At 55.1% G+C, this 16,185-nt stretch overlaps 1 long non-coding RNA gene across 1 annotated transcript in view; it reads left to right on the plus strand.

Annotated features, from left to right (window-relative positions):
* The window catches only part of LOC145534158 (uncharacterized), a 116,732-nt gene that overhangs the window by 46,117 nt on the left and 54,430 nt on the right, over positions 1–16,185 (plus strand). The window contains exons 8-9 of the long non-coding RNA XR_014074286.1: positions 7,385–7,496; positions 15,011–15,122. This is a non-coding gene — a long non-coding RNA (uncharacterized LOC145534158). The remainder of the gene's footprint in view (positions 1–7,384; positions 7,497–15,010; positions 15,123–16,185) is intronic.

Below are 16,185 nucleotides of genomic sequence, written 5' to 3' on the forward strand. Positions count from 1 at the left end.
CCTGGGAGACTCCAGCTTAATCTGGATTCAGGAGATATCTCTTCGGGCCAGCTAGTAATTGTAGGATAAGCCTAATGAGTCTTCACAGGATGAAGAGAGTAACGTGCCAAGGTAGCATTCGATGTCCTCATTCGAGAGGATGAAGCTGGTGCTCAGAGAAGGGGGGAACTTGGCCACAGCAAGGAGGTGTGCACCCAGACAGAACCCCCAGATCCGGCCATTGGAGCTCAGGGAGGCCACTGGTGTGGCTTGTCCCTGTGGCAGGGGCCGAGGCACGCAGCCCACCCTGATTCCTGTGGGGGCCTGACTTGGGAAGTGCCATCTGGTAGCTTTGAGACTCACCAAACCAAATTGCACTGGAGAGAGGAGGGACACCTTCCTTCATCCACCCCCCACCCCCGCCGGCTTCCCACATACCCTGACCCCTTTCTCTCGATTTCGGAGCCATTTCCAGAGTCCCGCTCATATGACCTCATTCGAAGTGCACTGTGGACGAGCTGCCATCTGCAGCTGCTACCACAGCGGCCAAGGGCTTTAGCTCCCGAGTACCTCCCTTCCTTTGGAACTTGGGGGCCCTCTACTCCCCACTTGCACACCACAGACCTTTGCTGAGGATTGTGGGGACCCTCACTCAGTTTGCAGCACGTTGTAGCCATCCCTGTCCTCCCTTGAAACTCAGCTTGTGAGCTCCTTTGGAGCAGCGTGGCCCACCTGGCTGCAACGGAAGAGACACAGCTGACAGTGAAACAACAGCTTAGATCTGAGAGCCGGAAAGCTCTGTCAAAAGGGACCTCCCTCTTCACGCCGTAGAGGCTGTAGGAGCCGCCAGGGTTTCGGAACCAGTGCTGGGGCCAAAATGACTCCACAGCTGTTTTCCTTCCTGGGGAGGGTTCTGGCTTGAGTGGGAATGGCTCAAGTCTAAGGTTCTGAAAGCCCACTGTGTGCAGATGCACGGTACACAGAGAGGAGAAGGTGGAGTCCTGCCCTGGAGGTGGTCACAGCTCACGGATGAGCCAGGCAGGCAGGCAGGCAGGGCATGAGAACACCTGAGCTGCCTTCATGAGTGAATGGTGTGGGGGCAGAGGAAGAGAAGCCGGTCTGCTCCCTCATGTGGTGCCCAGGGCAGGTTGTCCCCAGAGGAAACCCTTACGACGGTGAGGAGAATCCCTGCTGTTTCCCAAGGGGTTCCGTCGGTGCGTGTCTTCCCCGGAGCGCTCAGGCCGTCTCTAAAGTACACTGGCCATGGGCATTGCCTCTCCTTGGAACTTCCCATGTGTTTCTCTTTTTTATGGAACAGTGATTTTCTAGAGGGGTTCTGGGCCACAAGGATGTTGGGTCATTTTCTAGCCTTCTGTCATGAAGAACGCTTTCCTGGGCGTTGGGGTGGTTTGTTGTTCCAGCTCCCTTTCTTGGCTTCTTTTGGGAGCTGGTGCAACAAGACGAGCTCAGCCTCTGCCTTCTGGCTGAGATGTCACCCTTGAAACAGCAATGCCTGCCTGGAGATAATGATGGCAGTGGCCAAAAGGGCTTCGTTTGGCACATGGTATCTTGAAAGGACGTACACCGTCCTTTCAGATATCAAAGGCTAGTTCAAATGACATAAAAATGAGAACTCTCCAATGGAGTCTTACAGTAGGTGGAGAGTCCGAAAAACACTGCTTCAGTCATTTCACGGAGAGTCATTGATTGGGGACACCAAGAATATAGGAAGGAATGCACAAAGAAAAGATGAAATTGTGTTCAGGATCGGGGGAAGGGATGAACAGGGCGTGCTTGCCTTGAATCCAGGCTTTGTTGGGGGGTGGGGCATAAAGATCAAACGGGTCTGAAACTACCAAGTGGTGATGGTAACACAGTATCACCAGAGTTACACAACAGTGTTCCCAAATTGCAACAATGATGAGAAAGTTTACGAATCCCAACTTAACCAACAAAAATACAGGAAACCATACAAAAAAGAAAACATCACCAGAAAGGTGGAAACAAACCAAATGCAAAGCAGTTCAGGGGAAAGGAACTCCATGTCCCCTGGGGGCAGACCGAGTTGCCGGCGTCCACGGTGAGCAGACAGGGATGGAGGCTGCAGAGCCGACCGCTCCCCTGGACGTGGTGTTTCCGGCAAGGGCTCTGGGTGTCTGTCCAGAGCGGGGGCTCGTTCTCCCTGCAGGGGTGGGTGAGTCATCGTGGGCGTCTGGGTGTTGCGCGGGAGCCAGGGCAGGCTCTCCCTGCCGAGGCGGTGACTCCTCCTCTGCCTCGGGTTCTCCTGCCAGAGCCCGAGCAGGTACAGGTGCACGTGGAGGTGGAGGTTCTGGCTGAGGGGGTGGGACATCAGTGCCTGGGGCTGGGGGTCCTGCAGGCACGGAGATCCGATCTGCCCAGTGTGCTGGCCAGTACCCAGCTGGCCTGGTGTCTCTGCGAGGGCAAGTCTCGGTTCTCCATCTGCCCTCGGTGGATCCCTGGGTCCTGCACCTGGAGCCACCACCTCTGTAGGGACAGGTCTGGGAAGTGGAGCCTGGTTCCAGTTGGAGGTCAGTGCTAGAGCTGGGGGAGAAGCAAAGTTTGCCCACAGGCCAGCCTTGGCATGTGCGTATCCCGGGACAGAAAGCTTCCAAGAGATTCCCAAAGAATACCCAGCGTCGGATGTCTTTTGGGACTGAAGTGTGCAAGACGGGGGGCGGGGGGTGTGAGGCCAGTGCTTGCTGCAGGCCCAGCAGCAGCTTTCGGGGACTCGTCCCTGTGTAGCTCAGCACCCCGTCCCCACACACTCCCGTGCAGCAGCCCCAGCGTCCTCACCTCTGTGCTCTGGCGTGCTGGGCTCCAGGTCCTCCTGCTGCCTCAGAGGCCGGGGTTCTCGGGACTCTGGGTCGGAGCCGGGTGTGCTGAGCTCCGTGGCAGCCTCAGACTGGGCCGGCGGGTGTATCCTAGGCGGTGTCTCTGCAGCAGGCCTTCCCCGCCTCCTCTTCTCCCCCGGTGGGGCTGATGCCTCCGTGGGCACGCTCACCTGGAGCCTGCACTGGGCCTCACGGGCGGGGGGGTGGTGCTCCGACCCCTCCCTCCGGGAGGTGGATGGGGTGTCCCCGTCCTCGGCCTCATCACGTGGGAAGCTCTGCAACGACAGTGACCGTCAGCCAGCCATGCTGGGAGTTTTCCAAGCTGGGCCTGGCCAGTGGAACCGCTGCTTCTGCCTGCTCGAACTTCTCTTCCCAGAAGGGTCAGAGACGTGTGTCTGCTCAGATCCCCACCCGGGAGGAAAGAGACCCACCTGTGGGTGTGAGGTCAGCCTGGGCGGCCGCCGCTGCCCGCACACTCCCCATCGGGCCCAGCCTGCTCTCCCCTGGGGTGTGGACACAACTTGTCCGCAGGCTTCTGACCCCACATCCGCCTGGGCTTCCTTGAGGGAGACACACCCCGAGAAACCCGCATCCACACACACAGGCAAAGGACCCGGTGTTTCCGGGTGGCATGGGCGAGGTGGCCTGGCCCGGCCTGGGGCTCCCCGTGTTACCTTTCTGTTTCTCCGGGCAAACGGCCAGAGGCCTCTCGGGGGTGTCCTGAGCCAACGTCGACAGGGTGCCCACGCACACTGCCTGTGAGCTCTCCTGAGGCCCCGGCCTCTGGGCATGGGCAAACAGCAGAACATCCTGGCAGCAAGTGATCTGGCTGGGGGCTCCTCTCCGCTCTGGAGGCCTGGATACCCGGGTTGCGGGTTCTGTTGGGTTCTGTTGCCGGCAGGTGACATCATCGCCTGGGGTTCGTGCTGAGGTCCCTTCCCCAAAACTTCCCAAGGGAATCTCTGGGTTTCTGACTGCTCGACCACCCCCCTTAGGCCATGTGCAGGCACAGAGACGCCCACACAGCCCAGCCCACAGCCCTGGGGAGGCCTGGGTGCAGCCAGGGCCTGAGCTCCGAGGGCCCTGCTGCTCTCAGACCAGGCTCCTTCTTCTCATAAGTGGTGTGGCCCTGGACAAGCATATGCCCCTCAGGGTTTCCCCAGTCTCTCCATCTGCAGAGTGGGGGTCATTCTCCCATCTGCTTCCTAGGTCTGTCGGCCTACGAGCAGCTCCATGCCTTTCCACCTGGGGCCGATATCACGTGGAGCTCGTGCGCTGAGACTTCAGAAAGAAAGATTCCATCCAGGGCTGACATAGCACAGAATGGGGCAGAACGAGGCCTGGATGTGCCGTGGTACCCAGGAAAAGGCACTCCCCCTCCTGACTGTTTTGAGACCCCGCATCCAAGTTGGAGGACCGAAAGGAAGACTCGAAGGTCTCCCTCTCTTGTAGAAAAGAGTAGCCAACTTTCTGGTCCTGTTTCCATTGAGATTCTGTTCAAGTGTCCCAGCTCGGCTTCTGCGGGTGGCTGAGCTTCTAATGGCTCCCTGCGTTCTTGTCTTTTCCTCTGCAAACCTTCCGTCCTTTTCCCCCTTCTGGGGTGGATGGGCGCTGTCATTGCTTCTACCTTCGAGACAGATTGAGGAAAAGTCTGGACCATCGACTCCTTTCCTCTCTTTGGTTCCGTGTCTCTCTCTGGCTGTGTCCCTCTCTTTTCCGTTCTCAATTCCCTCTGTGTCTTCCTCTTTCTCTCTCGTGTGTGAATGGATGGATGCTAGGAATTCCACATGTATATGATTAGATGAGGGTTATGTTTTAGGGATAGGTTAGAGGGAGAGAAAGGCTTCAGGTCGGAGTTGGTCATAGGGGAAGGGTCAAGGGTGGTGGTGGTGTTTCTTGGAATCTGAGTGCTGTGCATTCTTCGTCTCTTTCCATATGAACCCCTTCTCAGATACACCACTTGGAAGGAGTCTCTCGTGTTCCGTTTCCTATCTTTTGCATTTGTGAATGCTTAGCTTCTCTGTTGTGAAGAGGTTCCATTGGATGGAAACCCATTGGTGTACTTCGTGTACCTCTTTCCCTTAATTGAAGAGACCCATTTCTACCTCCGCCCAGCAAATGGCAAGGAGACTCTGATGTTAAGGAGCCTTTGACCTACGCTTCTTTCTAGCTATCTCATGACATCAGTCTTTAGGGTGAGGTTTTTCCCCAATATTGAGGTGGTCTGAGATCCAAACCAATAGCGTTCTTCAGATGTAGCTGTCTGGGTTTCCCATGGACATTGATTGAAGAGGCTTTCTTGTTCCCATTTGGATAATCTCCCCTTCTGTGTCAGAGATGAGTTGACGATGGATGCTGGGGTTTGTTTCTGGACCCTCAACTTTATTCCATCGATCTGGATCTGTGTGTGTTGTTGTATTCCCAATAGCATACTGTCCTGCCGCTGCTGCTGCTGCTGCTAAGTCACTTCAGTCGTGTCAGACTCTGCGCGACCCCATGGCCTGCAGCCTACCAGGCTCCTCCGTCCAGGGCATTTTCCAGGCAAGAGTACTGGAGTGGGTCGCCATTGCCTTCTCCGATACTCTCCTGAGGATCCTAGTTTGGTCGTCTAATTTCCTTTCACACAACCTTGGATGTCCGTATCGGGGCCTTTTCGTCGGATTGTATTGACAATTTAGGCTCTTTTCTGTTTCCGTAACCCCTTTTGCAATTCTTTGTTCGGTGCGAAAATGCATTGGCATTTTGGGAGGAATAGCATCGAAGCTGTGGATTGCCTTGTGGGGCTGTGACATCATTTTACCAATAGGAATTTTTCAAGCCCTGAGCACAGCTTCTCTCTCCAGTGATTGGTGTGGGCTTGATCTTCCTTCTTCCATCTCTCGCCGTTTTGTGAGAACAGGTCCATCCTTCCCTTCTGGGTTAGATGGACTCGTGGATATCACTTCAGTGAATGGCATTGTCAGTGGGGGTGATAATTCCCTTCTCGTTGGAAGACTTTGCTGTGAGTATTAGAAATGCAAGTGACTTCTCTTCCCCTTCCTCCCTGTCCATCTCTCAGAGCCACCGGGAAACAGAGGCCTCATCCACGGTCACACAGGCCTGAGGGGGTGCAACTAGACTGTTGTTTCTTCAGGCCCTCAGTGCTGGACATCATCCGGGATCCTCTGTGTGTGTCTTCCTCAGTCTGGTGTCCCTTCAGACCTTTCCCTAGTTTTCACAGGCTTGTTGTGTTGGTGTTCTTTGTCTGTTTGGAGACACATCCTTGATAAGCTTTGTGTTTCCACTCATTCGTCTGGCGATGTATGACCTGTCTTTTGCTTTTGTCATGAGGTCTTTCCCACAGTAGATATCTTTGATTTTGCCAAGTCCACTGTATTCTCTGGGTTTTTTTGTGGACTGCCTTTTAGTTTTGTGTGTGAAGACTCAAAGCACGTGTCCGGTTTCTGCTCATTGTTCTTCTAGATTGGTGACAAGTTTTCACGGAAAGTTTGTCTAGGGATAAGTGGAAGTGAACTCGGTGTAAGGTGTCAAGTCTCCATCTCCATTCATGTCATCCCCTGCAGTTTCCAATTCCCTGTTCCTGAGTGGTTTTGGAGACCTTGTGGGGAGTTTGGTTGCATTGGAGTTTGCATTACCACCTTGATTCGATTCACACTGTTCTGCCGTCAGGGACACTGTCAAGGGGGAGTGAGGAGCAGCCTGCACTTCCAGCAGTGACCACACGGTGGGGCGAGTGCTGCTCTCCCCTCTGGGAGCCCCAGGCCACAGGCATCCCAGTGAGGAGCCAGCTCTGTGCTCAGCTGAAAGGAGTTAGTCTCTCAGGGGCCTCTGAGCCCTTGCCTTTGGATCACCCAGGGTGGGCATTGACTGGGACAGAAAAAATTGCCCTGAATTCCATGGACGGAAGAGCCTGGCTGTGTAGAGTTCGTGGGTTGCCGTGAATCAGACACAACTGAGGACAGAAAAATTCAATACATTAAAACACTTTTGGGGGGTGGGGGTGAGTGAAAGGGGGTGATGTGGGTTTTTTTGTCTTATATAACAGCCAAGGGAAATCTAGTTTAAACCTAAATTCACATAGACGGGAAAGGTATAGCTCTCCGTCACCCTATTAAAAAAAAAAAAAAAAAACTACTAAACTTTTCTGAAAGTTTATTTACTAGCTTCCTTGAGCAGTTCATGGTGAAGCTTTTTTTTTTTTTTTTCTGTGACATTGGCCTCATTAAAAAGTACGGTTTGCCTTTACTGGATAATTTTGTTCATTGGTTTCTTAGGGAACCTTGGTAATATTTGAGTTTCCTGGGGAGTATGGTCACATGACCTGGCCCTGGCCAATCGGTGCGTTCCACCTCCCTGGCCACTGTGATTGGCTCCGGGCTGGGGCAGTGCCCAATCGGGGCCCAGGGCCGGGCCTGACGTTGGAAGCCAGGGGAAGACGAGCTGTCGTCCTGCTGGGGTAGGGGAAGGGGTGGGGCCGGGGGAGGTCAGGCTCCAGCAGTGGGAGGGGCGTGAGGTCCGCCTGCGGCAGTTGGTGACCTTCCCGCTCCCCTCAGGGCAGAGCCGCCGGCCTGAGAATGAGGGCGCTGCTGAGCCCAGGGGCTGGGATGGCCCGTTGCTGCTGTGGTCCCAGAGCTCCACCCGAGACCTGAGGGAAACCTTCTGCCCGTGAGTCCTCTCCCGCTTGTCTGTCAGCTTGTTTGAAGCATGCTGGGTTTTCTGCCCAGCTGGCTAAGGGGAGTCCCTGGAAATGCAATGGTGTGGGTTTTGGCAGACTTCAGGGAAGACATGCCAGATGAGCCTGGGAGACTCCAGCTTAATCTGGATTCAGGAGATATCTCTTCGGGCCAGCTAGTAATTGTAGGATAAGCCTAATGAGTCTTCACAGGATGAAGAGAGTAACGTGCCAAGGTAGCATTCGATGTCCTCATTCGAGAGGATGAAGCTGGTGCTCAGAGAAGGGGGGAACTTGGCCACAGCAAGGAGGTGTGCACCCAGACAGAACCCCCAGATCCGGCCATTGGAGCTCAGGGAGGCCACTGGTGTGGCTTGTCCCTGTGGCAGGGGCCGAGGCACGCAGCCCACCCTGATTCCTGTGGGGGCCTGACTTGGGAAGTGCCATCTGGTAGCTTTGAGACTCACCAAACCAAATTGCACTGGAGAGAGGAGGGACACCTTCCTTCATCCACCCCCCACCCCCGCCGGCTTCCCACATACCCTGACCCCTTTCTCTCGATTTCGGAGCCATTTCCAGAGTCCCGCTCATATGACCTCATTCGAAGTGCACTGTGGACGAGCTGCCATCTGCAGCTGCTACCACAGCAGCCAAGGGCTTTAGCTCCCGAGTACCTCCCTTCCTTTGGAACTTGGGGGCCCTCTACTCCCCACTTGCACACCACAGACCTTTGCTGAGGATTGTGGGGACCCTCACTCAGTTTGCAGCACGTTGTAGCCATCCCTGTCCTCCCTTGAAACTCAGCTTGTGAGCTCCTTTGGAGCAGCGTGGCCCACCTGGCTGCAACGGAAGAGACACAGCTGACAGTGAAACAACAGCTTAGATCTGAGAGCCGGAAAGCTCTGTCAAAAGGGACCTCCCTCTTCACGCCGTAGAGGCTGTAGGAGCCGCCAGGGTTTCGGAACCAGTGCTGGGGCCAAAATGACTCCACAGCTGTTTTCCTTCCTGGGGAGGGTTCTGGCTTGAGTGGGAATGGCTCAAGTCTAAGGTTCTGAAAGCCCACTGTGTGCAGATGCACGGTACACAGAGAGGAGAAGGTGGAGTCCTGCCCTGGAGGTGGTCACAGCTCACGGATGAGCCAGGCAGGCAGGCAGGCAGGGCATGAGAACACCTGAGCTGCCTTCATGAGTGAATGGTGTGGGGGCAGAGGAAGAGAAGCCGGTCTGCTCCCTCATGTGGTGCCCAGGGCAGGTTGTCCCCAGAGGAAACCCTTACGACGGTGAGGAGAATCCCTGCTGTTTCCCAAGGGGTTCCGTCGGTGCGTGTCTTCCCCGGAGCGCTCAGGCCGTCTCTAAAGTACACTGGCCATGGGCATTGCCTCTCCTTGGAACTTCCCATGTGTTTCTCTTTTTTATGGAACAGTGATTTTCTAGAGGGGTTCTGGGCCACAAGGATGTTGGGTCATTTTCTAGCCTTCTGTCATGAAGAACGCTTTCCTGGGCGTTGGGGTGGTTTGTTGTTCCAGCTCCCTTTCTTGGCTTCTTTTGGGAGCTGGTGCAACAAGACGAGCTCAGCCTCTGCCTTCTGGCTGAGATGTCACCCTTGAAACAGCAATGCCTGCCTGGAGATAATGATGGCAGTGGCCAAAAGGGCTTCGTTTGGCACATGGTATCTTGAAAGGACGTACACCGTCCTTTCAGATATCAAAGGCTAGTTCAAATGACATAAAAATGAGAACTCTCCAATGGAGTCTTACAGTAGGTGGAGAGTCCGAAAAACACTGCTTCAGTCATTTCACGGAGAGTCATTGATTGGGGACACCAAGAATATAGGAAGGAATGCACAAAGAAAAGATGAAATTGTGTTCAGGATCGGGGGAAGGGATGAACAGGGCGTGCTTGCCTTGAATCCAGGCTTTGTTGGGGGGTGGGGCATAAAGATCAAACGGGTCTGAAACTACCAAGTGGTGATGGTAACACAGTATCACCAGAGTTACACAACAGTGTTCCCAAATTGCAACAATGATGAGAAAGTTTACGAATCCCAACTTAACCAACAAAAATACAGGAAACCATACAAAAAAGAAAACATCACCAGAAAGGTGGAAACAAACCAAATGCAAAGCAGTTCAGGGGAAAGGAACTCCATGTCCCCTGGGGGCAGACCGAGTTGCCGGCGTCCACGGTGAGCAGACAGGGATGGAGGCTGCAGAGCCGACCGCTCCCCTGGACGTGGTGTTTCCGGCAAGGGCTCTGGGTGTCTGTCCAGAGCGGGGGCTCGTTCTCCCTGCAGGGGTGGGTGAGTCATCGTGGGCGTCTGGGTGTTGCGCGGGAGCCAGGGCAGGCTCTCCCTGCCGAGGCGGTGACTCCTCCTCTGCCTCGGGTTCTCCTGCCAGAGCCCGAGCAGGTACAGGTGCACGTGGAGGTGGAGGTTCTGGCTGAGGGGGTGGGACATCAGTGCCTGGGGCTGGGGGTCCTGCAGGCACGGAGATCCGATCTGCCCAGTGTGCTGGCCAGTACCCAGCTGGCCTGGTGTCTCTGCGAGGGCAAGTCTCGGTTCTCCATCTGCCCTCGGTGGATCCCTGGGTCCTGCACCTGGAGCCACCACCTCTGTAGGGACAGGTCTGGGAAGTGGAGCCTGGTTCCAGTTGGAGGTCAGTGCTAGAGCTGGGGGAGAAGCAAAGTTTGCCCACAGGCCAGCCTTGGCATGTGCGTATCCCGGGACAGAAAGCTTCCAAGAGATTCCCAAAGAATACCCAGCGTCGGATGTCTTTTGGGACTGAAGTGTGCAAGACGGGGGGCGGGGGGTGTGAGGCCAGTGCTTGCTGCAGGCCCAGCAGCAGCTTTCGGGGACTCGTCCCTGTGTAGCTCAGCACCCCGTCCCCACACACTCCCGTGCAGCAGCCCCAGCGTCCTCACCTCTGTGCTCTGGCGTGCTGGGCTCCAGGTCCTCCTGCTGCCTCAGAGGCCGGGGTTCTCGGGACTCTGGGTCGGAGCCGGGTGTGCTGAGCTCCGTGGCAGCCTCAGACTGGGCCGGCGGGTGTATCCTAGGCGGTGTCTCTGCAGCAGGCCTTCCCCGCCTCCTCTTCTCCCCCGGTGGGGCTGATGCCTCCGTGGGCACGCTCACCTGGAGCCTGCACTGGGCCTCACGGGCGGGGGGGTGGTGCTCCGACCCCTCCCTCCGGGAGGTGGATGGGGTGTCCCCGTCCTCGGCCTCATCACGTGGGAAGCTCTGCAACGACAGTGACCGTCAGCCAGCCATGCTGGGAGTTTTCCAAGCTGGGCCTGGCCAGTGGAACCGCTGCTTCTGCCTGCTCGAACTTCTCTTCCCAGAAGGGTCAGAGACGTGTGTCTGCTCAGATCCCCACCCGGGAGGAAAGAGACCCACCTGTGGGTGTGAGGTCAGCCTGGGCGGCCGCCGCTGCCCGCACACTCCCCATCGGGCCCAGCCTGCTCTCCCCTGGGGTGTGGACACAACTTGTCCGCAGGCTTCTGACCCCACATCCGCCTGGGCTTCCTTGAGGGAGACACACCCCGAGAAACCCGCATCCACACACACAGGCAAAGGACCCGGTGTTTCCGGGTGGCATGGGCGAGGTGGCCTGGCCCGGCCTGGGGCTCCCCGTGTTACCTTTCTGTTTCTCCGGGCAAACGGCCAGAGGCCTCTCGGGGGTGTCCTGAGCCAACGTCGACAGGGTGCCCACGCACACTGCCTGTGAGCTCTCCTGAGGCCCCGGCCTCTGGGCATGGGCAAACAGCAGAACATCCTGGCAGCAAGTGATCTGGCTGGGGGCTCCTCTCCGCTCTGGAGGCCTGGATACCCGGGTTGCGGGTTCTGTTGGGTTCTGTTGCCGGCAGGTGACATCATCGCCTGGGGTTCGTGCTGAGGTCCCTTCCCCAAAACTTCCCAAGGGAATCTCTGGGTTTCTGACTGCTCGACCACCCCCCTTAGGCCATGTGCAGGCACAGAGACGCCCACACAGCCCAGCCCACAGCCCTGGGGAGGCCTGGGTGCAGCCAGGGCCTGAGCTCCGAGGGCCCTGCTGCTCTCAGACCAGGCTCCTTCTTCTCATAAGTGGTGTGGCCCTGGACAAGCATATGCCCCTCAGGGTTTCCCCAGTCTCTCCATCTGCAGAGTGGGGGTCATTCTCCCATCTGCTTCCTAGGTCTGTCGGCCTACGAGCAGCTCCATGCCTTTCCACCTGGGGCCGATATCACGTGGAGCTCGTGCGCTGAGACTTCAGAAAGAAAGATTCCATCCAGGGCTGACATAGCACAGAATGGGGCAGAACGAGGCCTGGATGTGCCGTGGTACCCAGGAAAAGGCACTCCCCCTCCTGACTGTTTTGAGACCCCGCATCCAAGTTGGAGGACCGAAAGGAAGACTCGAAGGTCTCCCTCTCTTGTAGAAAAGAGTAGCCAACTTTCTGGTCCTGTTTCCATTGAGATTCTGTTCAAGTGTCCCAGCTCGGCTTCTGCGGGTGGCTGAGCTTCTAATGGCTCCCTGCGTTCTTGTCTTTTCCTCTGCAAACCTTCCGTCCTTTTCCCCCTTCTGGGGTGGATGGGCGCTGTCATTGCTTCTACCTTCGAGACAGATTGAGGAAAAGTCTGGACCATCGACTCCTTTCCTCTCTTTGGTTCCGTGTCTCTCTCTGGCTGTGTCCCTCTCTTTTCCGTTCTCAATTCCCTCTGTGTCTTCCTCTTTCTCTCTCGTGTGTGAATGGATGGATGCTAGGAATTCCACATGTATATGATTAGATGAGGGTTATGTTTTAGGGATAGGTTAGAGGGAGAGAAAGGCTTCAGGTCGGAGTTGGTCATAGGGGAAGGGTCAAGGGTGGTGGTGGTGTTTCTTGGAATCTGAGTGCTGTGCATTCTTCGTCTCTTTCCATATGAACCCCTTCTCAGATACACCACTTGGAAGGAGTCTCTCGTGTTCCGTTTCCTATCTTTTGCATTTGTGAATGCTTAGCTTCTCTGTTGTGAAGAGGTTCCATTGGATGGAAACCCATTGGTGTACTTCGTGTACCTCTTTCCCTTAATTGAAGAGACCCATTTCTACCTCCGCCCAGCAAATGGCAAGGAGACTCTGATGTTAAGGAGCCTTTGACCTACGCTTCTTTCTAGCTATCTCATGACATCAGTCTTTAGGGTGAGGTTTTTCCCCAATATTGAGGTGGTCTGAGATCCAAACCAATAGCGTTCTTCAGATGTAGCTGTCTGGGTTTCCCATGGACATTGATTGAAGAGGCTTTCTTGTTCCCATTTGGATAATCTCCCCTTCTGTGTCAGAGATGAGTTGACGATGGATGCTGGGGTTTGTTTCTGGACCCTCAACTTTATTCCATCGATCTGGATCTGTGTGTGTTGTTGTATTCCCAATAGCATACTGTCCTGCCGCTGCTGCTGCTGCTGCTAAGTCACTTCAGTCGTGTCAGACTCTGCGCGACCCCATGGCCTGCAGCCTACCAGGCTCCTCCGTCCAGGGCATTTTCCAGGCAAGAGTACTGGAGTGGGTCGCCATTGCCTTCTCCGATACTCTCCTGAGGATCCTAGTTTGGTCGTCTAATTTCCTTTCACACAACCTTGGATGTCCGTATCGGGGCCTTTTCGTCGGATTGTATTGACAATTTAGGCTCTTTTCTGTTTCCGTAACCCCTTTTGCAATTCTTTGTTCGGTGCGAAAATGCATTGGCATTTTGGGAGGAATAGCATCGAAGCTGTGGATTGCCTTGTGGGGCTGTGACATCATTTTACCAATAGGAATTTTTCAAGCCCTGAGCACAGCTTCTCTCTCCAGTGATTGGTGTGGGCTTGATCTTCCTTCTTCCATCTCTCGCCGTTTTGTGAGAACAGGTCCATCCTTCCCTTCTGGGTTAGATGGACTCGTGGATATCACTTCAGTGAATGGCATTGTCAGTGGGGGTGATAATTCCCTTCTCGTTGGAAGACTTTGCTGTGAGTATTAGAAATGCAAGTGACTTCTCTTCCCCTTCCTCCCTGTCCATCTCTCAGAGCCACCGGGAAACAGAGGCCTCATCCACGGTCACACAGGCCTGAGGGGGTGCAACTAGACTGTTGTTTCTTCAGGCCCTCAGTGCTGGACATCATCCGGGATCCTCTGTGTGTGTCTTCCTCAGTCTGGTGTCCCTTCAGACCTTTCCCTAGTTTTCACAGGCTTGTTGTGTTGGTGTTCTTTGTCTGTTTGGAGACACATCCTTGATAAGCTTTGTGTTTCCACTCATTCGTCTGGCGATGTATGACCTGTCTTTTGCTTTTGTCATGAGGTCTTTCCCACAGTAGATATCTTTGATTTTGCCAAGTCCACTGTATTCTCTGGGTTTTTTTGTGGACTGCCTTTTAGTTTTGTGTGTGAAGACTCAAAGCACGTGTCCGGTTTCTGCTCATTGTTCTTCTAGATTGGTGACAAGTTTTCACGGAAAGTTTGTCTAGGGATAAGTGGAAGTGAACTCGGTGTAAGGTGTCAAGTCTCCATCTCCATTCATGTCATCCCCTGCAGTTTCCAATTCCCTGTTCCTGAGTGGTTTTGGAGACCTTGTGGGGAGTTTGGTTGCATTGGAGTTTGCATTACCACCTTGATTCGATTCACACTGTTCTGCCGTCAGGGACACTGTCAAGGGGGAGTGAGGAGCAGCCTGCACTTCCAGCAGTGACCACACGGTGGGGCGAGTGCTGCTCTCCCCTCTGGGAGCCCCAGGCCACAGGCATCCCAGTGAGGAGCCAGCTCTGTGCTCAGCTGAAAGGAGTTAGTCTCTCAGGGGCCTCTGAGCCCTTGCCTTTGGATCACCCAGGGTGGGCATTGACTGGGACAGAAAAAATTGCCCTGAATTCCATGGACGGAAGAGCCTGGCTGTGTAGAGTTCGTGGGTTGCCGTGAATCAGACACAACTGAGGACAGAAAAATTCAATACATTAAAACACTTTTGGGGGGTGGGGGTGAGTGAAAGGGGGTGATGTGGGTTTTTTTGTCTTATATAACAGCCAAGGGAAATCTAGTTTAAACCTAAATTCACATAGACGGGAAAGGTATAGCTCTCCGTCACCCTATTAAAAAAAAAAAAAAACTACTAAACTTTTCTGAAAGTTTATTTACTAGCTTCCTTGAGCAGTTCATGGTGAAGCTTTTTTTTTTTTTTTTTCTGTGACATTGGCCTCATTAAAAAGTACGGTTTGCCTTTACTGGATAATTTTGTTCATTGGTTTCTTAGGGAACCTTGGTAATATTTGAGTTTCCTGGGGAGTATGGTCACATGACCTGGCCCTGGCCAATCGGTGCGTTCCACCTCCCTGGCCACTGTGATTGGCTCCGGGCTGGGGCAGTGCCCAATCGGGGCCCAGGGCCGGGCCTGACGTTGGAAGCCAGGGGAAGACGAGCTGTCGTCCTGCTGGGGTAGGGGAAGGGGTGGGGCCGGGGGAGGTCAGGCTCCAGCAGTGGGAGGGGCGTGAGGTCCGCCTGCGGCAGTTGGTGACCTTCCCGCTCCCCTCAGGGCAGAGCCGCCGGCCTGAGAATGAGGGCGCTGCTGAGCCCAGGGGCTGGGATGGCCCGTTGCTGCTGTGGTCCCAGAGCTCCACCCGAGACCTGAGGGAAACCTTCTGCCCGTGAGTCCTCTCCCGCTTGTCTGTCAGCTTGTTTGAAGCATGCTGGGTTTTCTGCCCAGCTGGCTAAGGGGAGTCCCTGGAAATGCAATGGTGTGGGTTTTGGCAGACTTCAGGGAAGACATGCCAGATGAGCCTGGGAGACTCCAGCTTAATCTGGATTCAGGAGATATCTCTTCGGGCCAGCTAGTAATTGTAGGATAAGCCTAATGAGTCTTCACAGGATGAAGAGAGTAACGTGCCAAGGTAGCATTCGATGTCCTCATTCGAGAGGATGAAGCTGGTGCTCAGAGAAGGGGGGAACTTGGCCACAGCAAGGAGGTGTGCACCCAGACAGAACCCCCAGATCCGGCCATTGGAGCTCAGGGAGGCCACTGGTGTGGCTTGTCCCTGTGGCAGGGGCCGAGGCACGCAGCCCACCCTGATTCCTGTGGGGGCCTGACTTGGGAAGTGCCATCTGGTAGCTTTGAGACTCACCAAACCAAATTGCACTGGAGAGAGGAGGGACACCTTCCTTCATCCACCCCCCACCCCCGCCGGCTTCCCACATACCCTGACCCCTTTCTCTCGATTTCGGAGCCATTTCCAGAGTCCCGCTCATATGACCTCATTTGAAGTGCACTGTGGACGAGCTGCCATCTGCAGCTGCTACCACAGCAGCCAAGGGCTTTAGCTCCCGAGTACCTCCCTTCCTTTGGAACTTGGGGGCCCTCTACTCCCCACTTGCACACCACAGACCTTTGCTGAGGATTGTGGGGACCCTCACTCAGTTTGCAGCACGTTGTAGCCATCCCTGTCCTCCCTTGAAACTCAGCTTGTGAGCTCCTTTGGAGCAGCGTGGCCCACCTGGCTGCAACGGAAGAGACACAGCTGACAGTGAAACAACAGCTTAGATCTGAGAGCCGGAAAGCTCTGTCAAAAGGGACCTCCCTCTTCATGCCGTAGAGGCTGTAGGAGCCGCCAGGGTTTCGGAACCAGTGCTGGGGCCAAAATGACTCCACAGCTGTTTTCCTTCCTGGGGAGGGTTCTGGCTTGAGTGGGAATGGCTCAAGTCTAAGGTTCTGAA

Source organism: Giraffa tippelskirchi, chromosome 14 (assembly GCF_054371585.1).
Source record: "Giraffa tippelskirchi isolate mGirTip1 chromosome 14, T2T-mGirTip1v1.2.pri, whole genome shotgun sequence".
In the NCBI taxonomy this organism is placed as follows: domain Eukaryota; kingdom Metazoa; phylum Chordata; class Mammalia; order Artiodactyla; family Giraffidae; genus Giraffa; species Giraffa tippelskirchi.